The 22,047-nt window shown below is 43.6% G+C and overlaps 3 pseudogenes; 2 read left to right on the top strand and 1 right to left on the bottom strand.

The window, feature by feature from the left end:
* Window positions 1-5,209: 5,209 nt before the first annotated feature.
* On the bottom strand, window positions 5,210-5,329 carry LOC134967334 (5S ribosomal RNA; annotated as a pseudogene).
* Window positions 5,330-5,570: 241 nt separating this feature from the next.
* Window positions 5,571-5,690, top strand: LOC134968141 (5S ribosomal RNA; annotated as a pseudogene).
* A 14,135-nt stretch (window positions 5,691-19,825) lies between these two features.
* Window positions 19,826-19,944, top strand: LOC134968373 (5S ribosomal RNA; annotated as a pseudogene).
* The last annotated feature ends 2,103 nt before the right edge of the window (window positions 19,945-22,047 follow it).

The following is a 22,047-nucleotide window of genomic DNA, read 5'->3' as shown; positions in this document are numbered from 1 at the left end:
GCAGCCTAACTCAAATTGCAGCCTAACTCAAATTGCAGCATAACCCTAACTGCAGCCTAACTCAAATTGCAGCCTAACCCTAACTGCAGCCTAACTCAAATTGCAGCATAACCCTAACTGCAGCCTAACTCAAATTGCAGCATAACCCTAACTGCAGCCTAACTCAAACTGCAGCATAACCCTAACTGCAGCCTAACCCTAACTGCAGCCTAACTCAAATTGCAGCATAACCCTAACTGCAGCCTAACCCTAACTGCAGCCTAACTCAAATTGCAGCCTAACTCAAATTGCAGCATGACCCTAACTGCAGCCTAACTCAAATTGCAGCATTACCCTAACTGCAGCCTACCTCAAATTGCAGCATGACCCTAACTGCAGCTTAACTCAAATTGCAGCATAACCCTAACTGCAGCCTAACTCAAACTGCAGCATAACCCTAGCTGCAGCCTAACCCTAACTGCAGCCCAACTCAAACTGCAGCATAACCCTAACTGCAGCCCAACTCAAACTGCAGCCTAACTCAAACTGCAGCCTAACGCAAATTGCAGCCTAACCCTAACTGAAGCCTAACCCTAACTGCAGCCTAACCCTAACTGCAACCTAACTCTAACTGCAGCCTAACTCTAACTGCAGCCTAACTCAAATTGCAGCCTAACCCTAACTGCAGCCTAACTCAGATTGCAGCCTAACCCTAACTGCAACCTAACTCAAATTGCAGCCTAACCCTACCTGCAGCCTAACCCTAACTGCAGCCTAACTCAAATTGCAGCCTAACCCTAACTGCAGCCTAACTCAAATTGCAGCATAACCCTAACTGCAGCCTAACTCAAATTGCAGCCTAACTCAAACTGCAGCATAACCCTAACTGCAGCCTAACCCTAACTGCAGCCTAACTCAAATTGCAGCATAACCCTAACTGCAGCCTAACCCTAACTGCAGCCTAACTCAAATTGCAGCCTAACTCAAATTGCAGCATAACCCTAACTGCAGCCTAACTCAAATTGCAGCCTAACCCTAACTGCAGCCTAACTCAAATTGCAGCATAACCCTAACTGCAGCCTAACTCAAATTGCAGCATAACCCTAACTGCAGCCTAACTCAAACTGCAGCCTAACCCTAACTGCAGCCTAACCCTAACTGCAGCCTAACTCAAATTGCAGCATAACCCTAACTGCAGCCTAACCCTAACTGCAGCCTAACTCAAATTGCAGCCTAACTCAAATTGCAGCATGACCCTAACTGCAGCCTAACTCAAATTGCAGCATTACCCTAACTGCAGCCTAACTCAAATTGCAGCATGACCCTAACTGCAGCCTAACTCAAATTGCAGCATAACCCTAACTGCAGCCTAACTCAAACTGCAGCATAACCCTAGCTGCAGCCTAACCCTAACTGCAGCCTAACTCAAATTGCAGCCTAACTCAAATTGCAGCATGACCCTAACTGCAGCCTAACTCAAATTGCAGCATGACCCTAACTGCAGCCTAACTCAAATTGCAGCATAACCCTAACTGCAGCCCAACTCAAACTGCAGCCTAACGCAAATTGCAGCCCAACTCAAACTGCAGCCTAACGCAAATTGCAGCATAACTGCAGCCTAGCCCTAACTCACACATGCCTACACACATTCATGCACTCTACGTATCATAGGGGACCCCTGTACACACCAACCAATGTCTACAACACAATGAGAACTGCAATAAGTCTAGTAAAGGCCAAATACATGCCACTCTAAAAAATGAGGGTAATCCTGTAATAAGGGTCACTGCTGCCCTTCTAGCACTGACTCTTGTTCCGGTATTTGTTTTAAGGGTCCCACCCTCTCGCTCAAGCTTTACACTAGCATGTTGGGGCTCTGGGTCTCAGTCACCCTGCTCCAGCAGGCAAATTCCGCAGAGCCTGTGAGCTACCCCCAATGGAGCGACGTTTTGAAAATGTCCTCAAATGTGAAACAGGATTTCCCTCAGTCCAGCAGAATGTCTCCCATGTATATCCTAGGTTCTCAACACCACACCAGATCTAAATACCACCTAGCTGAACATGTGCTGCTCTATTTGCAAAAGTCCCAAATTCCCACAGGGGTAGACCTACCTTCCAGGGCTGTCCAAGGGGTGGTGGTCTCTGCTTACTGGAGCTGCAAGTTTAGGGAGTTGGGGGGAGGAAGACCAAGGTTCAGTGCAGGTTACTACCAGCTGATCTCCCTGCCACAGAGTCTAGCACAGGCCTAGGGGAGAACAGTAGTTACTGATGGAGTTAGCCTTCCTCCAGCTCTCAGATAATGCCGAGTCACTCCCATAATTAACCTCTTACACACTTTTGTGACATGCAAGGGATTTCAGCTGTTAGGTGCTTCCTGGATGGGAAATTCTGTTAAGTAGTGGGCTGAAATCGGGAAGACCACCGGGAAGCATTTTAGAATGTTCAGGGTCAGTTGGGCCCCTCTTAATCCATAGTTTCATTAAGAATTCAATAGTGCAGTCCCTGGGTAAACGGGAAACATTAACAAGTACCCCCAAACAATAGTCTTAGTATAAAGTAGTCCTTGTATGCACTGCTAGGGGTAGTAGTCCAATACTCACGTCCCTGGTCTCATCACATGCCCATCCTCTACTAGATAACTGACCCTCTAATAGAGAACCATACAGTATCAAGTGCAAAGTGTAATCCGCAGAGCCATATTATGTGAAGAGCTATATCTGGTGCCAAGGGACAATCTATCCAGGGGCAATATTTTCCCCATTGCACTACTTACAGTAATTAGAAAGTGCAATGGTGAGCTGATAATATGAGGGAGATTCAATTATTTTCACCCCTTTCCACACTCATTCTGTTTCTGCCCTCAGGGACGTTGTATCATTATTTTAGCTCGCTACCCCCGGAGTAGTGAGGCACCCAACCCTTTACACAGTAAACCTGATTACTATGGGCGCAATATGCGCGATAACGGAGATCATTTTAGAAAGGAAATTGGGCGTGATATATCATTTGAATCTCACCCAATGTCTTCTTATACCCGCAGGGCTTTCAGATCTAGAAGTCTCACAGTCACCTACATCTCTGACCGTAATTCAGGGGAACCAGGCCAAGCTGCGCTGCCTCTTCTCCGCCGTTGACCCGAATGTGAAAGGTGCAGTATCATGGCACAAGGCTGGCCTTGACGGAAATATAAGTTCCAGTCACGTCATCTCTCTTAGAGGCCGCTTCTCGCTAGCCTTTCCTAGGACCTTCCTAAGCCAGGGAGATGGGTCCTTGGTCATCAGGAACATCACATGGGAAGATGCCGGGATCTACTTCTGCAAGGTTCTTACGTGGGAGAAGGAAGAGGAACAGGGGAGTGGGACCCGGCTCATTGTGTATGGTATGGGGAAAATGCACAAAACATTCTGTCTACAAAAGTTACTGCTTGGTAAAACTAATGACCTCACTTTTAAAGCTCCCAATACGAGCTGTGTTCCATTGACAGCAAATAGCTATTTCTTCTTTGATGGTACAAATAGTATGGTGTCTCCCATCTATAAAAATAAAAATGCAGAGAAATAACCATTTAGGAAACATAATGATAAGAAAACCTCAATGTGAGTGGTTTATATATTTTCCCTTGCAAATTCATAATTAGAATTTATTCCATTATTGACAAACTGATGGTTCATTACCACATTTAGGAAGAATTAAGTAGACCCTTGTCTTATTTCCTATGATGTGATTGGTGGGGAAATTCCATTTCACCCCCAGCCTTTTCTGAGATGTTCATGGATTGGGGGGGGGGGGGGCATCTTGTTTCGCTGGTGGAATAGATTCTCTAGCAGATGTCGGGCAGATGATGGAACAGTGAGGGACTCGCATGTATACAGGAATGCATATTAATACTTCTCTTCTTGAAGAGAGAGTGGTCTTCAATTCCTGTAGTTTAAAATACTGTTAGATACACATAGGCAGACTTGGTGATGGTGGTGGTGGGGGTTTCCAGTTGCCAGGAAACACATCTCCAGGCCAGCGGCTCAAATCATGACCACAATAGATATAATGTATAATATAATTTTGCTAGAGCTGCAGCTATATTTTGTGTATGTTTTTTTTTATCCCGCTCTCAGCTCACCCATCACAACCAGAGATTTACCTGAAGGTAGCCATGAAGTCTGAGGAAGAGGTGGACTTCATGTGCAGGACATCTGGCTTCTATCCTCCAGACATTAATGTGAGCTGGCATAGCACTGAAGTTCTGCTGCCAGACCATGGACCGTTAGAGATAAGCAAGTCGCAACATGGCATCCTACAAGCCACTCTCCACCTTGTCTTACCCCGAAGCTTCAGATTCCATCTCCTGACAATAGCCTGTGTTATCCAACATACGTCTCTTACAGACCCACTCTACATAAACTACACTTACAGTGAGTTCAGCTTTATTAAGATTCTTACATGATGTCATTTGATGGATTTGCCACTGGATGGCAGTAAATCCATTGCCTGAAAGGTAACTAGTGATGTGTAGAGAGATTTGCAAACCCCTTATTATTACTCTACACCTCTGTGCGTCTCACGGTGTAAAGGCCACAAAATGGATGCCCCCATTGTGTGCATACAGTATATACACTTTAAATTGTATGTTGGTTTTGGGAATGACGATTTTAACTTTTATGTTATAATTGTAGATCTTTCTGAGACTGGATATCAGTTTGTGGAATACCTAAATATCCTTAAAATAAGCCTAATCCTTGGACTGACGGTCAGCATGCTTTACACAGGTGGGGCACTAACAATTTCTATTAAACAAGAAAAAATACCAAATAAGAGAAAATGGAAAAAGAAGTAGACTCTTGTTTGGGAGCACTCTAACTCAGAGGAACTAAGTTATATTAATGTCTTAGGCTGGTAAAATCATGATTTTAATAGGTTCTTATTAAAATATATAGAATTGTCGGAGTTCAAAAATTATTATATGTGATTCAAGACTATTATGCAAAAATATTTATATCAATTTTAGTAAATAATTAGCGAAAATTGCTATAGTATAGTGTAAGCCGGAAAAGCTTTAAAATTCACAAAAAAAGGGGATATCACCTTCTAGTCTCAGTGGTGTCCGTCAAAATGAGTATATGACCATCATTCATACTGCAAGAATCCCAAATGGAAAAAGTAGTTGCAGGAAATTAAATCATAGGTCATATGGATCCGAGAACCTATCTGTGACTTAGAATTGGGCAGCAAAATGTATTTGCAGTACCAGGATGTTCCAAGGTGGTCTCCCATCCAAGTACTGGTCCGGCCCTCCACTGCTTAGCTTCCAAGATCGGAAGAGATTGGGCATCTCCAGTGGGGTATGTCCGCAATTTTTTAAGCTAGCCCTTTCATTTGTCACTTTAAATTGGAAATGGAATCGGTCATATTTCCATCAAGATAAATGAAAAGAGGGGACAGACACACATGTGACAAGCAGGCTCAAAAAGTACAATCTGTACTTTTTGAGCCTGCTTGTCACATGTGTGTCTGTCCCCTCTTTTCATTTATCTTGTTGAAAATATGACCGATTCCATTTCCAATTTAAAGTGACAAATGAAAGGGCTAGCTTCAAAAATTGCGGACATACCCCACTGGAGATGCCCAATCTCTTCCGATCTAGGAAGCTAAGCAGTGGAGGGCCGGACCAGTACTTGGATGGGAGACCACCTTGGAACATCCTGGTACTGCAAATAAATTTTGCTGCCCAATTCTAAGTCACAGATAGGTACTCGGATCCATATGACCTATGATTTAATTTCCTGCAACTACTTTTTCCATTTGGGATTCTTGCAGTATGAATGATGGTCATATACTCATTTTGACGGACACCACTGAGACTAGAAGGTGATATCCCCTTTTTTTGTGAATTTTAAAGCTTTTCCGGCTTACACTATACTATAGCAATTTTCGCTAATTATTTACTAAAATTGATATAAATATTTTTGCATAATAGTCTTGAATCACATATAATAATTTTTGAACTCCGACAATTCTATATATTTTAATAAGAACCTATTAAAATCATGATTTTACCAGCCTAAGACATTAATATAACTTAGTTCCTCTTAGTTAGAGTGCTCCCAAACAAGAGTCTACTTCTTTTTCCATTTTCTCTTATTTGGTATTTTTTCTTCAATATACTTTTGACTCATGGGAGCACCACTGAATGGTAACTATACTTAGTGCACCTGAAAAGATACAATATCTTTCTATATGCACAGTTACCTTAATCTGAAGCAATTCTATAACATAAATTTCAGTTTCTCAGAGGACATTACTCAGATTTCTTTTCTTACAAAAATTGTTGTTAGACCGCTGCGGCTCCCACAAACCCCTCTTTTGAATATTTTCTATTAAACCAAAGATATAAGAGATGCTTGGGTGTATTTCAAAACTGTGATGTCACTTCCTGTTCAGGATAAAAGCTACTCAAAGCATAAGGGCGACATGTACTAAGCAGTGATAAAAGTGGAGAAGTGAGCCAGTGAGAAGTTGCCCATGGCAACCAATCAGCATTAATGTAACATTTATAATTTGCATACTATTAAAATATACAGAGCAGCTGATTGGTTGCCATGGACAACTTCTCCACTGGCTCACTTCTCCACACATTTCACTGTTTAGTACATATCTTGGAGAGAGATAAAGCGGATGGAGATAAAGTACCAGCCAATCAGCATCTAACTGCCATGTTATAGGCTGTGTTTGAAAAAAGTGACAGCTAGGAGGAGCTGGTTGGCTGGTATTTTATCTTCTTCCACTTTATCTTTCTCCAAGGCTTAGTAAATAGGTCCCTATGACCTTTTACCCTATTTGACTCATATACGAGAAGGGGTGTAGTCAGTGTAAAATAAATAATCTGCTGTTAAAAGGAAGTTAGCGACATCTGTGGGGCAGGATGGTAGTAATAACGTTTTCCTCGTGTTCATCCGTCTCTGTTTTCTTCTTCCTTCTTTTAGTGAGAAAGAGATGCAACAACAAGTAAGAAGAGTAAATAATCCTGTCAGTAAATCAGACATTACATGTAAGTAAAATCCTCTGTATATGTCCGAGCACCAGAATGTAACGTAGGTAGAGTTTGCAGGTATTAAGGACAGCGAACAATGTAAAGTAGCTAAAATCATAATTTAAGCCAAATTTTGAAATTCATTTTTCTGTAAGGGCAATCCCACTTTTGTATAACACATCACCTCACCTGCCCGCTCCCCCTCATCCACTGCACAGGAGAGATAGAAGGGAGTGGTCCACAAGTGCAATGTCCCCACACACTGGCAGGTAATGTGTGGGCTCATCGGATATAGTTATATATATATATATATATATATATATATATATAGAACAAATGTATCTCCAGGGAAAATTTAATACTCCAGTAAGGTATGGGTGTCCGTGTCAAAGCTCCAGATTTTAACGACTTAGATTCAAGATGGCCGATTTCAAGATGGCGCCCATGTTTAGTACATGCCCTAAAAGATAGCCCACCTCACCCATACCTTCCTGCAGCATACCCATACCTTACTGCAGTGTTTTTCAACCACTGTGCCGTGGCACACTAGTGTGCCCTGAGCAGTCCCCAGGTGTGCCGCCATGGAAGCACAGCCAGCCCGTCAGTGTTTTGCCGCTACTGAGGCCCTGGAACGATCAATACTGCTGGGTTTAGTCATACCTCCCAACTGTCCCGATTTTCGCGGGACAGTCCCGTTTTTTGGGGACTGTCCCGCTGTCCCATCCACGGGCCGCAGTGTCCCGCGGTGGGGGGGGGCAGTTGGGAGGCTCTGTGTCTTGCTGCCCTGCTTAGCAGAGCAGCGTCTATTCACTTGAGTCAAAGGGAGAGGGGGCATGCCAGCGGCTCACAGAGCGCTGGGTATGCCCCCTTAGTGACGAAAACGGGGGCGTGGCTCGTGATCGCGGGTCCATCCGCGAAGTCACGCCCCCTTTCCTTAGATCACGCCCCTTTTTCGGGAGCGCGTGTGTCCCTCTTTAGAAAACCAAGAAGTTGGGAGGTATGGGTTTAGTGGTTGCAGAGCCAGTTCTAATTTTGGGCCCGGGCAGCGTTGGGCTCTTCTGGCTTTCTCAGATGTGGCTCAGGCATTACCTATGGAGAAGCTGCGACATGACATCCTAGGACACGCAACTGCACCATGCATCACCATTATATGTGAGTGTGCCTGGGCAATATTCAAATCTTGTTCAGTGTGCCGCGAGTTGTAAAAGGTTGAAAATCTCTGCCTTACTGGATTATTCAGTTTTCCCATTTCCTGCACAGTTTTTGAAACAGAAGGGTGTACTGCGACTTTTGTATCACACTGTAGTCACTTTTCCATTGTGAGCTGGGTTTCAGGTTTTCCTTCTGTTATCAATGTCGCTATTTCAAGACTTTTGGGTACATAACATTTTTGTCTTCCCACCTCCAGTTCTGTCAGCTATTTTAGTTCATTGATTTATGGTTATTTCAGTCAGTTATTACATTTCATTAAAGGCTCGCAGTCCTGCAATATTTGAGAGGTTCCAGTCAGTGTACTGGATCACGCGGCGCAGTGCGGCTGCCATCTAGGCTTACCGCGGGCAGTGTCAGGATCGAGATAATCACCTTTTCCGGCTGCTCCACTTCCTCCATCCCCACAACCTTTCTCCCCCCGCCTCCGCCCTGCACCCAGCTGTAGCCCCTACAGTGTGCGGGTAGTTACTGTGGGCTGGCCCCTCCACTGGCACCAGCCCTACGCCAGTCTCAACTCCCACTTCTTATGTTTGGAATTTTAAAGGTTTATAATGGTTTAATAGCTGTTATATATGCCCAAATGCAATTCCTCCGTTTACCTGTGTGCCAATGGGTCTCTCTCTGCACATATACAGGGTTGGTTGCCATCAGAAATTGTGGGGCCCGGGACTGACAAAATAGGCAGGGCCCCTCTTAAAAAATAAAAAATAAAATAAATATATATATATATATATATATATATATATATATATACATATACTGTATATAGTAAATAAATAAATAAATCCTGTGCACATACGGAGCAACACTATATTAATGCCCCTTGCACCATATTAATGCCCCCAATACACATAATGCCCCCCAATTTCGGTGCCGCTTACACACAAACTGTCCCCAGTAGCGGTGGCGCTTAAACACAAACTGCCCCCTGTAGCGATGCCGCTTATACATGCCTCCAATAGTAGCGCCGCATTACACATAATGACCACACACACACAGGTACACACACATATATACACACACACAGATACAAACATATACATACATACACACACACTTTCTTTCTTATTCTCCCTGTGGTAGCAGCCAGCCTGGTCCCGTGTAGCCCTGCCCCTCCATTCCGGTAGCTCTGCCCCCTTTTCATGCCCGAGTTCTGACACTGTCACAGGAGGGGGGAGAGGACGCTACAAGCTTCAGTTGAAAACGTCCCTCCCAAAATGGCCACCGCCTCAAAGGAGACAGTTATTAAAGATACTAGAGGAGACCTCTAGTATCTTTAATAACTGTCTCCTTTGAGGCGGCGGCCATTTTGGGAGCCTCCCGGCCATACCGGGAGGGTAGGCAAGTATGCCCTGATGGCGGGCCTGCACATATAAATATACATCTGCCTCTGTCAGGTAGTGTGGCGGGTAAGTCCAGCTGGTGTGGGGGTGTACAGTTCTGCAATTTAGGGGTGCCAAAATGAAAATAAATCTTGGCCTCCAACCTAAACACATTTTGGCACCCCCAGACTGGCATGTTTAAGGGTTGCTTGTATGCTGGCACCTGTACAGGGCTGGGTTGCCTACTTTAAATAGCTTCTCTCCGGGAGAAGCCAGGAGAGGAGACGCAGCAGGAGACTTCAGGGGGCAGGGCTGGGCTCTGATATCATTAAACCCCGCCCCCACATCGGGAAACGCATCGATTCGCTGGTCCGCGGGAAGGGGGTGAGGCTAAAATGATGCAATTTGTGTCATTTTAACCCCTTCCCCACCCCATGGACTTGCGAATACGGCAGTGTATCTCTTCATCCTGCCTGCATCACTAGGGTGCTAGCAGGATGGGGGAGACCTGCCCACTCTTCCGAGTGTGCGGGGGGCTACCCCAAAAAACAGGAGCCTCCCGCAGCTTCCAGGAGAGTAGGCAAGTATGGTATAGGGGCTGCTTACATACTGATCACCAGAGGGTTGTGCTTTTTGTACTGGCCACTGCAGTGGTGTCTGATACAGATAGTGGTCACCAGAATAAGCTCTGGATTATATACTGGTTGCAAGAACAGTGTATACTGTTACCTGGCCTTTATTTAGTCATCAGAGTGAAATCTTATTCCTATACTGGCCACATGTACAGTATGCAATTTATATTCTATATTGCCCACCATAACAAGACAAATAGGAAGCGACGTGTGACCATGGTGGAATAATAATTCTTGCTCCCACTTCTAGACAGACGGGAGTCGGGACAGACCTAGCCCAGGTGGGGTTCCCATAGCAACGGGACAGACCTAGCCCAGGTGGGGTTCCCATAGCAACTAGCAAGTATGGGAGCAGAGGGGGGTGGAGCAGTACGGAGCCAATGGGGGGGGGGGGGATTTATGTGACAGACCAACGGAGAGAGATGGGGCCAGAGACTTGGGGGCCCCTCTATTAATATGTGTGTGTGTATATACACTAGCGTTTGCCCGTGGGATAGATGTCTTCTGAAGATTTTCACATAGATGTCTTCACATAGATGTCTTCTGAAGATTTTCTTTCCATCTCCATAGTTCATAAACAGTCCTTAGAAGTATACTTCTCCCCAAAAATGTATATTTATACACATACAGTAAAGTTATAACATCAATGGGGGCCCACACTGCACCCATTTTAATACTTACCATTCCGGAGTCCAGTGCCGGACGCTGCGGTTGTGGCGGAAATTGGCACCAAAATAACCACTGCGCATGCGCAGTAGGCAAATTGGTCTCTGGATCATGGCGGGCGCCATGTTTACAGAGGCCTGCGCATGCGCAGTAGACCCTGGCACAATGTTGGAGTCTACAGCGCCATTCAGAGGAGGGGGCCCACCTGGAGGTGCACACGGGCCCCCTGCTCTGTAGAAACGCCCCTGCAGATATATATATATATATATATATATAGAACAATAGAAGAAATGGCACCAACAGGTCGTATCGACACCCAATATTACAAGCAGAACCCTTGATTGGTTTCAATATCAAAACATATTAGTGACATGTTCCATCTTAAAACTTCTTTATTATAAAAACATAATGTCAATATTTATACAAAGGAGGTGTGGTGTGTTGTTCCACACTTCTTACAGATCGACATTCAAAGTTACAGACAAATGCAGGTAATTTTCTGTAATTTCCTCCTTTGCCTTAACATTGATTCGTAAAATAACTTCACAAGAAGATAACCCAACGCGTTTCGTCTTTTTCTAAGGCTTCATCAGGGGTACATCTATAATTGTAGGAAGACTTATCAATAAAACATTCTTACTTATCATAAGTATTGAAAATAAGGAACATCTCACATAATACACATTACAAAAATGTGCAGGACATAGCATACAAGAGCAAACAAGGAAAACATCGAAAAGAGAAAAAGAATCAAAGACAACCTTCAAAGACAATTCAATTACATCTTTAGAACGTACCTCAACTGAATGGTAAGTATGGTCAATTGATGGAATCACAACTCAACAAATCATTTGTAAATATTTGCTGAAAGGCCCTATATGCCACTGGGACTTTCAATTGGACAATCAGTCAAGTCTAGTTGAAAAAAATTACATCGAGTGTGTTTAGCTATATGGTAATATGCAAAAGACCATTCAACTGGTCTGGGAATAAACACATACCTTGTAGTCTGACTATTTGCATATGAAAAAATCAGATGCTCTGGTTCAGAGGAAAATCACTTAGCAGGGGAACCTAGCACATTCATATTTGGCAAATTAATTGATGAAATTCAGTCAAAAAAATTAATTAAATTGATTGGTATTTATCTAACTAAGTGAATACTCTGAACCTTAAAACATTATAAACCCCACTTTAATTCATATGGTGGTTCGATACACAAAGTGGCCCCTAACATAGATATATTACGGGGAACGACTACTAAGGAAACAGTACATCATGCATATCATAGAGTAATAGTATCATTAAAAAATGGAAGAGTGAAGATATCATTAAAAAACAGAGTGGTCTTCAAACCTTACATTACAATTCATTAATGTGCTTATTGTTGACCATATAAAGCTACTAAATATATAAATCAAACAACATACATTGTAGCATGGTGTTTGATAACATCCTGACAAATATATACATAATTAACAAAATATAAAATGAATAATTGGAACCTCCTTCAAAATAGTGCCCAAATAGTTTTGAAATGATCCTTACCCTCAATGGATCTGCAAAGGTGGCCCAGCATCTGTGTAATGAGACACTGAGCCACCCTACCCCTTTATAAAGGGAAAAAATTATGACATCATCTAACCTGCTGATGTGATTGGTGCATAGAAAAAACCCAAAGCCTCCAGTTTTGTATATAATACGTGTCCAAAATTACTTTAGTCAATATTAATACTCAGTATACCACTTTTTATTCACTTAATGAATGTACAATATCGATAAATTACAAAGAAAAACCTTTATTAGAATTTCACCCATAATACAATTCGAAATTCTCCACATGCACACAACCTGATTGACAGTCCTTTTTCACCTATGGTGCATGTGTAAGGGGGACATAGAACTGTCTGTATAATTAGATTATCCACGAGGGCATATAGCAGCTCAAAGAATTACACCTAACCCTTTATAAATGAAGATGTGTTCCCAGCACACTAGTCCGCTCCTAGCAGATCCTAGTCCTACAATTATAGATGTACCCCTGATGAAGTCTTAGAAAAAGACAAAACGCGTTGGGTTATTTTTTTTGTGAGGGTCATCTTATTCTACTTGGAGAGCCAGGCTCTTATATATATATATATATATATATATATATACATACACACACACACTTATACTGTATATACACACACACACACACACACACACACACACACACACACACACACACACGTGTAAGTTTACCATACTATGACTTTAAGCCGGGATAGTTTGGTAAGCCTCTGTCTATCTATCTCATGAACTCAAGCCACTGCACTCCAAAGTTGATGCTTACATTCGAAATGTGTTTATTTGCATTAGGCAACTTTTAGAAATGTATCAAGCACTTGTAACAATAGGATGTCTTAGTCAAAAGCTTAATATAGGCTTAGAATGGCTTCTACTGATGATGTCATCATTAATTCAAATAAACAATACAGGCAAAAAAAACAACAACAATGTAAAACAGCTCAAATTTGGTGAATGAGTGCACAAAAGTAGTTATCCGTATCGCATCAATGTAAACAACATACTGTGTAACAGAATGAAAGATGTCATTTAAGGCGGCAACGTTATATCACAATCTGGAAGTTATGACAGTAGCATAAAAAAGAACTCAGAAGAATTTGTAGCGTTACGTAATTGCTCACTGACTGGGAGTGTAAACAGATGTGGTCCTTGTGCTACTTTTACTGCTATCAGTACAACACAGTAAAGGAAATCTCTTTGCAGCATCTGTTGCAGTGATTGGTTGCCAGGTCACAAACAAAAGGTATGTCCATCTTAGATGGCGGGTGTTATAATTTTGCAGCAACCATTTTGCTGGTGCTCTGACTTATTTGTTAACTTTTGTGATATTTCGAGCTTTCCTTTCAGCTTTTTTGTTGTTATTGTAATTCACTATTCAGTTATGATGTCACCCCACGGGTTCGTTATGGTATACTGACGGTTGGGATGTCGTCCTAATTGGTGGGGTATGGCGGCTAGGACTAACCCTCGGGGCCTTGGGGGGTGGCAGCTGACGCTAACCACAGCAACTGTGCGTACCCCTACCCCCCCCCACACACACACACACACACACACTTTCGCCATTCAAGTGGTCGGTGTTTTGGGGCCAGTCTCCCAAATAGGTTGGGATTTTGGCATTGGTTACATGACCGCCGGCGTGCAGACCGCCGGGCTGCTGGACACATCCCCACCTCACAGTGTCACTATCAGACTTTGCTTTTTCTCCCAATTTAATGTTATACATTACATATATGGGGGGTATTCAATTAGCAGACAGAGAGTGTGTGTGTGTGTGGGGGGGGGGGGGGGGGGGGGCTTTCCCCACCCCTGGTATCCCCCCCAGCATACTAAAAATTACCTGTGACAATACCTGAACCTATCTGGTAATAGAATTTCAGAGAAATTGGTCACAGGCATTTGCAAAGACATGTTTAGCTGCTGAGCCGCGCCAAGGCTTCTCCAGTATCAGCAGTCCTAACTCTACATAATAGCAGTGCCCACATAAGGCCACGCATCCAGACAGAAGGCTAACTTACCTGGGAGCCACCCCTAGGATCTCCCATTAGCACTACAAGGAACAGCATGCCTTCCAAATGCTGCTCCCATTCAATTCCTTCTCACACATGCAGACAAACAGTGGTAGTGGGGTATTCAATTAGTGCTGTTTTGTCGAAAAATCTGCACGGGCGAAAACCACATGGATCAGCGAATTCACCACAGATCCATGTGTTTTGTCGAATTTGTGGGTGTTTTCTACAGTTTTTTGGTCTGTTTTCACCCATGCCGATTCGACAAAAAAAAAACTAAAAAACAAAAAGGCATAGCGAAAATGGACCAAAAAAACTGTTGAGAACACCCGCTATTGAATACCCACAGGTCGAATTAGTGCCAATTTTTCAACTGTCTGAAAACTCTGCACTAATTGAATAGAATTGAGTTCTATTGATATTATGCAGCTGTCATTACTTCCAGGTTGTGATACAATGTTGCTACCTAAAATTATTTTGTTTGCCATGATGTCTTTCATTCTGGAACAAAGTATGTTGTTTACATTGATGCAATATAGATAACTATTTGATATAGATTTTTGGCCTATATTGTTTATTTGAATTAATGAGGACATCATCACCAGGCACCATTGTAGGCCTATATTAATATTAACCCTTTGGCTATGGCTGATGCTAGATTCAAGTGGCCTAAGGGACGTTTTATGTCAGGGGGAGTAGCCACGGCACAATGGGGAGGAGCTAGGCCACTGAGATAGTTTCTCTACTATCCACGCCACCAACTATTACCTTTAGTAATCAGGTGGCGAGCGAAGCGGAGCGAGCCACCGAGCCCGAAGCGTGGCGAGTGAAGCGAGCCTACTTTTTGGGTACCCTGTTCGGACGTAGCTCCTCTTCCTGGTGACGTGTCTCCTCCCCTAGTGACGTCAGAAGGTCCATTCTCCCACTCCGATTTAGAACTAACCCTTTGGCTATGGAGTCCTGTTGTTACATGTGCTTAAAAAAAGTTCTAACCTGGACCTGAAAGTTTGCCTTACATAAAAAAAAAGTTAAACACGTTTCTTGTTTAAGCATCAACTATGGAGTGCATATACAGTATATTAGGATGGGGTGTATATATCTGATAAAAGTTTACTAAAGTCTAATTATTATTTATTGTTTTCCTTCGCTACTACGTCTGACATGTGGGTTCTCGTCTCACCAGGACCTCCTGGAGGGGCCCCCGGAATTCTAATGGTTCTTCTTTGAACAATGTGATCTCGGAAGCTAAGTCTAAACAGAGTTTTGGTTGAGTGACCCCTGATCTCTGGCACTGGAGGCTCCTTGGAAGACTTAGTGGAACCATCCTCCTCCATCGCTGATACAGGGCAGGGTCACTGACGGACTTTAAAAATGAGCTCGGTGTGATAAGTCCAGCTGTGTCTGCATATTGTTCTGCTTCTAAATATATTTTTGAAATGCAAAGTTCTTCGGGTTATTTTCCCCTTTTGTGGAATGGCGAAGGTTGGGGATTTTCCCCAGATGGGTTGTGCAGTAACTACACCGCAAAGCACCTTACATGTATCAGGCGGAGGCTCTACCTCCGGGGGGTGTGGCATGGTACATTAACGTGCACCAGGTCAACATAATCAGATTGACCTGAGAATGTCGACATACACAGCTTGTCGACAGTGACCATATCAACTTTCATCATGTCTACCGTATACCAACTTAACGTCCCTCACTGCCCAGCGGTCACGGACCTGTTTCCTGTGTAGCAGGGTTTCCAGCAGCCTCTTCCGCGTCCCGGCAGTCATGTGACCAGCAGTTCCGGCACAGACAGGTGACTCGGTGGCGTACCAGTGAGTATTTTAACCCTAACCCTTACCTCTAACTCTCCCCCACCTAACCCTCCTCTCAGCGCCTAATCCTAACCACCGGAATTCTGAGAATGTCGGCAATCCACATGGCGACATTGTGAACTTGCTGACATTCTCATGATGACACACACAAAGTTAGGTAAGTCTGCACAGGATCTGTATTTATTAAAGTCAATAGGTGTCTGATATTAAGAAACCAACATATGGCTGTATTATTGTAAATGTGAGTAGCGCTAGGTTGGTGGTGCTCCCAGAAAATAGTTCGGTAAACTATCAACAAAGGAGGTGATTCCGAGTTGTTCGCTCGCTAGCTGCTTTTAGCAGCATTGCACACGCTAAGCCACCGCCCTCTGGGAGTGAATCTTAGGTTAGCAGAATTGCGAACGAAAGATTAGCAGAATTGCGAATAGAAATTTCTTAGCAGTTTCTGAGTAGCTCCAGACCTACTCACAAATAGCGATCAGTTCAGTCAGTTTCGTTCCTGGTTTGACGTCACACACACGCCCAGCGTTCGCCCAGCCACTCCCCCGTTTCTCCAGACATTCCCGCGTTTTTCCCTGAAACGCCTGCGTTTTTCCGCACACTCCCAGAAAACGGTCAGTTTCCGCCCAGAAACACCCACTTCCTGTCAATCACACTACGATCAGCAGAACGATGAAAAAACTTTGTTACGCCTTGAGTAAAATACCAAACTTTTGTGCTAATTTACTTGGTGCAGGCGCGCTGCGTACATTGCGCATGCGCAGTTTGCGACTAAACGCTCCGTAGCGAAAAAAAATAACGAGTGAACAACTCGGAATGACCCCCAAAGGACTGATTTTTGCAAAGACGCCAAAAAACCCCAGAAAGGACTATGGGGCAGATGTATTAACCTGGAGAAGGCATAAGGAAGTGATAAAGCAGTGATAAGTGCAAGGTGATAAAGGCACCAACCAATCAGCTCCAATATGTAAATTAACAGTTAGGGGGAGATTCAAATGTTTGAAAAGTCAGTTGGGACTTGGGAGTCTGTTTTTTCCTATCTAATAGACAGGAAAAAACAGACACCCAACTGACTTTTCAAACATTTGAATCTCCCCCTTAGGATCTGATTGGCTGGTGCGTTTCTCACCTTGCACTTATCACTGATTTATCACTTCCTTATGCCTTCTCCAGGTTAATACATCTGCCCCTATATGTCTATCCTGGGGCACACTTAGAATAGATAAGAAAAATTAATGAACATCAGTTCATAAAATATAACTTTTATTGAAATCTTTTTAAAAGTGAATCATGAAACAAGAATGATATATCCACATAAAATATGTCATATAGCGATATAACTCCTCAAGCGAAAATATATATCAATTGTAAATCTCTCTCTCTCTTTGGTGAAACTAAAAAATTGTTCACCCTTCAAAAAATAAAGGAAAATTATAGAGAAGAGGATTTTCACCAGGCTCAATGAATCCCCTATTGTACTATGTCTCATATGGTACTGATATTGGTGGTCATTCCGAGTTGATCGCTAGCTGCTTTCATTCGCAGCGCAGCGATCAGGCAAAAAAATGGCAGTTCTGCACATGCGTATGCGGTGCAATGCGCACGCGCGTCATACTATTACAACGAACGATGTAGTTTCACACAAGGTCTAGCGAAGCTTTTCAGTCGCACTGCTGACTGCAGAGTGATTGACAGAAAGTGGGCGTTTCTGGGTGTCAACTGACCGTTTTCAGGGAGTGAGTGGAAAAACGCAGGCGTGCCAGATAAAAACGCAGGCGTGGCTGGGAGAACGCAGGGCGTGTTCATGACGTCAAAACAGGAACTGAACAGTCTGCAGTGATCGCAAGCTAGGAGTAGGTCTGGAGCTACTCTGAAACTGCACAAAATTATTTTGTAGCCGCTCTGCGATTCTTTCCTTGCTAAGCTAAAACACACTCCCAGAGGGCGGCGGCTTAGCATTTGCACGGCTGCTAAAAGCTGCTAGCGAGCGAACAACTCAGAATGAGGGCCATTATTCCAGAATTGTATCAGGCCCAATGCTGTGTGTTAGCGTAAAATACCTACGGTACCTGGTATTCCCTGCAGGTCACCCAGGAGGTCCTCGTGACCAGAAGTTTGGAACACCGGAACCGGAAGTGACGCGCGTTTTGCCGGGCGATCAGTGAACAAGCTCTCCCAAGCTTTCCTCGCCGGGCTATCAGTGAACAAGCTCTCCCGAGCAAAATGCGCGTCACTTCCGGTTCTGGTGTTCCGAACTTCCGGACACGAGGACCGCGGACACTGGTGTCTCACCATATGCCTCATCCCACCATCATTACACAGACCATTTGGTCTCAACACAAGAGAGGGTTGCTTCCCTGCGCTGCACCTTCTCCCAGATGAAAATGTCCGGAGAAATACATGTATGGTAATTACCGGTGCTGCCGGGATCCCATCCTAATCATTACTATATACTACAATTTTTTACATCGTTGCCTCTTGAGGTTCATATTGTGTTTCCAATGCTATATATCCAGGCTTGGACTGGCCCACAGGGGTACAGGGGAAACCACCGGTGGGCCCCACTGCCTGGGGGCCCCACCTTCGGCTCTAAGGATCAGGTTCCAGACTGTGCACTTGAATTATACATTATACAAATGTTACCTTATACTGGACTATGGTGTATTTTCTACAGGCATTGCTGTTATTAATCTGTTATTAATATGGTACATTATCATGCATGCAGCAGCTGAATGTACTGTATATATTTATGAAGGGGCCCAAAATGTTGCACTCTCTAATGGTTAGTCAAACCAATGAGGTGGCAGGCCACACCCCCTCTGCAGACTGACCACACCCCTAATATGGGCCCCCTACCACTGCATTCCCCCAGTGGGCCCTACATGCCCCAGTCCGACACTGTATATATCTCAGTGGAAATTGAACTTTGCAGTATATGGCATCTATGAATTTATATCAGTATATAATAATCTTTTTCATGCTATATTACTGGCTAAGTGTCAAAACGGAGATTCACATATATTTTCTATGTACTATATGGTTCTCATTCTGTATAAATTCTTTACTGCTGTTCTGAAAATTTATACTAGGTTTCCAGTATTACATTTGTTAGTAGAAAACTTTTTCCTTGACTGGATGTACATTATTTTCTGGAACTCTCTCTCATCCTGTTGTGCAAAACTCAGGCTCTGCAATGCTTTATGTAACAGAGCAGCTTTTTGCTATATAACAGGACAGCAGAAGTGTTCATCTTTCTTCCTTCTGAATGGGTGCTTAATCCAGCCACTCTCTCATTTTTTCATTCGATGCTTAGGCAGATGTTAAAAAAGCAGAAGTGGCAGGTATCTTAGACCCGATTCTCTGTTACTAAAGACAACGATATATACAGTACTGTCCTATAGGCAAAATTGGCATAAACAACTGAAAATATCTTCTTACACTACATTGCCGCTTTACGGGCAAAACAGAGATATACCGATATTTTCTGTGTACTATATGATTCCTATTTGTTATAAATAACTCTAACTGTATTTTTTATATATTGTGATTTCCGAGAGTGTGTTTGGGCTTTTCCAATGCTTTGTAGAATGTATTCACCTACGGTCAAACCACACTGAGTATGCCCAACCTCGTCTGATCTTGGAAACAATACACTGTAGGGCCTGGTCAGTACCTGTCTGGGTGACCTACAGGGAATACCAGGTACCGTAGGTATTTTACTCTAACACACGGCATTGGACCTGATACAATTCTGGAATAATATCCGTACCATATGAGACATAGCACAATAGGGGATTCATTGAGCCTGGTGAAAGTCCTCTTCTCTATAATTTTCCTTTATTTTTTGAGGGGTGAACAATTTTTTAGTTTCATCAAAGAGAGAGAGATTTACAATTGATATATATTTTTGCTTGCGGAGTTATATGACATTTTATGTGGATATATCATTCTTGTTTCATGATTCACTTTTTAAAAGATTTCCCAGGATAGACATATGGGGGGTCATTCCGAGTTGATCGCTAGCTGCATTTGTTCGCAGTGCAGCGATCAGGCTAAAAAATGGCAGTTCTGCGCATGCGGCGCAATGCGCATGCGTGATGTATAGGCACAGCCAACGATGCAGTTTGGCATAGTGTCTAGCGATGCATTTCAGTCGCACTAGTTGCTGCAGAGTGATTGACATGAAGTGGGCGTTTCTGGGTGTCTACTGACCGTTTTCAGGGAGTGTTCGGAAAAACGCAGGCGTGCCAGGGAAAACGCAGGTGTGGCTGGACGAACGCTGGGCGGGTGTGTGACGTCAAATCCGGAACTGAATTGTCTGAAGTGATCGCAAGCGCTGAGTAGGTTTTGAGCTACTCTGAAACTACGCAATTTTTTTTGCAGGCGCACTGCGATACAACCGGCTGCTAAAAACTGCTAGCGAGCGATCAACTCGGAATGACCCCCATAGTCCTTTCTGGTTTTTTTTTTGCGTCTTTGCAAAAATCAGTCCTTTGTTGATATTCTCATGATGACAACATGGTGTCTGTCGACATGTTGAACCGCGTGGACATTTTAGTGTCAGTATTGTGGTGTCGGCACATTATGAATGACGACATGGTCACCGTCAGCCATCTGACCGGATCCCCCTCCGTTCGGCTTCTCAGAAGCACAGCTGTTCACTCCTCTCGGACCCTTGTATGTAAGTGAATTGTAACACAGCCTGGGGAATCTAATTTAGAGGCTCTGCTCTCAGCGTTGCAAATCCATGCCATCGCTTTTACTTCTGAAATAGGTCAAATGCTTGTACAAATTAACGCTGTGACCTGCGTGTGCCACGTTACAGCACATTAAACGATGGGGAACCAGAATTTTTTTATTATTCTGTGTTCTCACCTGTTGCTCAGTGCAAACAGAAAAGTAGATAGATAAATGACACGTGACCCTAAAGCCCAGTACCCACGGGCCGATGCAGGAGAGATGTGTGCTGAGCGAACCGCTCAGCACACATCTGTCCTGCCGCTCAGCACAGCGCGATCTGTGCTGAGCGTGCGGGGGGAGACGGGGGGGCCGCTCATTTCACCCGCTAGATTGGCCTGCTTGCAGGCCAATCTAGCAGCAGCGATAGCGATGTGTGGGGCTGCGCATCGCTATCGCTGAGGGGGCTACACACGGAGCGATCATGCTGATATTCTAAGCAATCTAGTCAGATTGCTTAGAATATCGCTCCGTGAGTATCCCCCTTTAGATTTAAAGTGGGCGTGTTATAAGGAGGACACATCCATGTCCTATAACTATGTAAATAAGCTTAAAGGTTTATTGACTGCTGACTAGTGCATGAACCCAATACAGACAACTCTGAGATACTTTCACCATCAGATTCTTTTAAAAACATTTTACCCTTTGTTACCGTAGTTTTCTTGAGTGGCTCAAATTGCCCCAAATCCTCAATCCTGTGTGTAGGCTATATGGCCCCATAGAGTGGCTTAGAACTTTTATGGTGCGTCTTTGTACGCAAGCGGTTTCGATCTAGTCGTCTCTATACAAATATCAAAGGCTGTGACATTTGCATATTTTCGCATATCCACTAGGTACAGCATCGTAGTCGTGGCAGGATTTGCATCTGATTGAGGCCCAGTAATGTTACAGTATATTCTCAGGGACTTTGTTTGTCTTTAAACAGAAATGGCTGCAATCTGCCTGCATTTTACAGCAATGCCGAAATTGTCCAGTGCTGTGATAATGCCGATTTATAACCTTATAACATTCAGTATATGTGGTGTCAAAGTCAGAAAAATATCACGCTGCACGTTGCCATATATGCACCTCATGCGCGTG

This window comes from Pseudophryne corroboree, chromosome 10, assembly GCF_028390025.1.
Source record: "Pseudophryne corroboree isolate aPseCor3 chromosome 10, aPseCor3.hap2, whole genome shotgun sequence".
Lineage (NCBI taxonomy): Eukaryota > Metazoa > Chordata > Amphibia > Anura > Myobatrachidae > Pseudophryne > Pseudophryne corroboree.
Note: the sequence above shows the minus strand (reverse complement) of the source record. Positions and strands in the feature narration are given on the sequence as shown.